Genomic DNA, 3,566 nt, shown 5'->3' on the forward strand with positions numbered 1-3,566 from the left:
TAGATCTGGGAGAGATCTGAAAGATTAGTCACAGGATGCCAGGGTGGCACAGTTGGTTAAACCTCCGACTCTTGATTTCAGCTCAGGTCATGATCTCACATAGAACAGCCTCTCTGATCACTATTCGTCATTCATAGTACACATCTTTTATAGTCTCCATTGACTCATTTTTTAGATCTAGTACCTTGTTCTACTCTACATCCTGCTTTTGTTTTGTTTTTTTTTTTTTTGCTTTGAATTTTAGAAACAATTTTTATTTAAGATCTGAAATACAATCCCTAAAATATCAACTTCTCCAGAAAACCATGGCTATGCAATAATGCATTGCCTCTATCATGTCAGAACGTGCATTAGACTCAAATACAAAAACCATGAAACAAATCGCCATCCTTCAACAATTTGAGCGAAGATAGAATGCCTAAGGAACAATATAGATGGACTTGCAGAGGATGGGCTGTTTTACTTCAAGCACCACTTAAAAAAGAGCACAAATGCATAGGTTTCCAGGTATATACATTAAGTTGAACCTTTGGCACTAGGAATCAGGACATTTTGTCACGTAGCATTAACAGATACTCAAAAATTGTGTGGTGTCAAAGGGATAAAATCACCAGCATTCAAGCAGTGTTGTCAACTAGGCAATAAAACGTTCTAGTGAATGTTTCTTCTTTGTCTAATTACTGCGTACCCTGGTAGCAACTTTGAAATGAGAAGAGCTTGCACTCCTTTCATTTTCCGTTTAAAACAAAACAGAAAACAAGCTGAAACATAAGCCCTGTTATATGCTAACAATTTTAAAGAACATCAATTATACAAGAAAAAGACTAAGAACAAAAAGAGTGTTTGCAGATACCAGACATAACAGTGAGTGGTCAGTAGACCCTCACAGGGCTTTGCAGTGGTCCTCAGCCGAAGCTGCTCTGTAATCACTGGCAGTAAACAGATGCAGCTTTCTCTGTCAGATATTTTAGGAAATCATGCAAATAGCCCAACAATAATGCAAGGCTCTTCTCATCAAGGGGCGCAGATGCCAACATCGCTCTGATTCTTACAAATAATCTCAGTAGGTGTGGGGCTCCATAAACCTGGGACATCGGCGCATCAGGGTGAGCCAAGAGGATTTCTGCGTACTGGGGCCTCTCAAATTTGTAGAGCAGCTGAGTGCCCAACATCACATTGAAATATTCTTTTATTCCTGCCACAACTTCTTTAACCGCATATTCCTTATTATCAACATTTCCCTGTCACTTCTTGCAATTTGCATACTCTTCCAGAATGGCGTCTACATTTTTCTTAGCAGGGCGTGGAACAGCTGCTATTGTCTGGTAACTAAGTCCCACTCCTCAACAAGCCATGGTTTTAATTCTTCAGGAATCTTCACTTTAACTTCCATTCTATTCTTTTTTTTTTTTTTTTTTTTTGAGAGAGAGAGAGTGAAAGAGCGAGCACGAGCAGGACGAGGGAGGGAGAAGGAGAAGCAGACTCTCCACTGAGCAGGAGCCCAACATGGGGGTCGATCCCGGCACTGAAGGTAGACACTTAATCGACTGAGCCACCCAGGCTCCCCACTTCCATTCCATTCTTAAATGCCTCCACACTTTCAACAGTGGGGTCTGCCCGGGCCCTTTTCTTCCGAGGTGGTGGGGGTGCTTTGCTGGTACTGCCACCATCTCCATTTCCAGGGGCCTTCTGTTTGTTCTTTCTTGTCTTCCTCATGGATCCTGAAGGGGGGTTCTGTGCAGAGTGACACCCCCCCCCCACAACTGCCTGGGAGAGATTCTTCTACTGTGGACCAGCAGTCTTCTTTCTTGAGGAGGCCCCTCTCATCTTACTTCTCTGCATATTGCTTCTAGTTGGTTTTTTGAAGTTGTCTTCTTCTGCAGATTGTTTGTTGTCCACGAGTTTGAGAACCCTGCTTTCTGGAACTCATTCAACCCTGCTTTTATTCCAACCAATAATCCTCTTCCTTCTTTCCCTTCCAAGAACTCCTAGTGTTTTCCTGGATGGAACCTCCTAGATCTCTTGGGATGGTCTGGAAGGATGAGGTGGGAGACACAACCCAGATTCTGTAATCAGGGATGGTTCTGCAATCAGGATCAGATCTTCTGATCCTTACTATATGGGAAACTAAGCTTTTCTCATGAAGGCCTTTTTGTTCTGATCTCCAAACACAGTGCCCTTCAGGCAAGTACTCACTCAGCTAGTTTTTTCTCTGCATCCTGCTCTTAAACTTCATTTTTACTACTCACCTCTTTCTTATTCTCCGAACTTGACATTAATATTAAAGGTTTGGCTGTGACCATACTCTGCTCTTCACATTCAACCAGTCCTCCTTGGTACCCTCATATCCTGACACATCCTCAGCTCTTCACTGCGCCCACCCTGCACCCCACCCCAGTTGGCTTTCTTTGCTCTGTGACCAAGACTTCCATAAGTCCAACCTCATAATTTGAAAGCTAAATAAATGAGGTTCTACAGAAGTTATGTAGCTTACCAAAGTCATTGGGTAATCAGTAGACATAATTCTGGTCTATTTACATCCATTCCAGTTGTATTTCTACCTATAGTTCTCTTTCTAGTCCTAGCACAAGTGGGCAGATCCATAAGTTAAACTCAGATCCTCCTTCCAGTAATTTTTTTCCTCAGCTCACCCAGTAGCAAGTTGTCAAGAAGGGAGGCCAAAACAAGAGCCTGTGCTCCACTCATCAGGATCATAATGAGATTCCTTAGAAACCCAGCACACCTGGCCCTCAAGGTGGTGGGTAGCTTGCTATACAAAACATGGTCTACAGACCAGCAAGCAGGAGTTTATGAGAAATGCAGAATCCCAAGTCAGCTCCATCCATGAGCATCAGAATCCATATGTATTCCTTATACTGATGAGAGGAAGGGAGACTGAAGATACAGGAGCAAAACTCCTAGGTTTGAATTTTTTAGGAATTAAGTTGGGACAGTCATTTCTTCCCCCTACACTTTTTACTTTTTTGAAAAAAAATCATTATTATTTTTAATGACTAGTTTTTTTAAGAGCAGTTTTAGATTCACAGCAAAATTGAGAGGATGGTACAGAGATTTTCCACATTGCCCTCTGCCTCCACACATGTACAACCTTCTTTATCAATATCCCCCATCAGAATGGGACATTTGCTATAATTTATGAAGCCACACAGACACATTATAATCACCTAAAGCCTATAGTTCACATTAGGATTCACTCTTGGTATTGTACATTCCATGGGTTTGGACAAATATATAATGCCATGTACTTATCATATGGGATCATTCAGAGTATTTTTACTGTCCTAAAAATCCTCCATGCTCTGCCTATTCATCCTTCCCATTTCCCCCACCCCTGACAACCAATAATCTTTTTAATATCTTCAAAGTTTTGCCATTTTCAGAATGACATATAGTTGGATTCATGCATATATGTAGCTTTTTTATATTGACTTCTTTTACTAGGGTTCCTCCATGTCTTTTTATAGCTTGATTGCTCATTTCTTTCAGTGCTGAATAATATTCTGTCGTCTGCGTGTACCCCAGTTTGTTTATCCTTTTACCTACTG

At 41.4% G+C, this 3,566-nt stretch overlaps 1 pseudogene; it reads right to left on the minus strand.

Annotated features, from left to right (window-relative positions):
* Positions 1 to 883: 883 nt before the first annotated feature.
* LOC123781749 (mortality factor 4-like protein 2) lies at positions 884 to 2,123 on the minus strand (annotated as a pseudogene).
* Between the last annotated feature and the right edge of the window lie 1,443 nt (positions 2,124 to 3,566).

The sequence above is a fragment of the Ursus americanus genome, chromosome 25 (genome assembly GCF_024610735.1).
Source record: "Ursus americanus isolate L20-20 chromosome 25, mUrsAme1.1.p, whole genome shotgun sequence".
NCBI lineage: Eukaryota > Metazoa > Chordata > Mammalia > Carnivora > Ursidae > Ursus > Ursus americanus.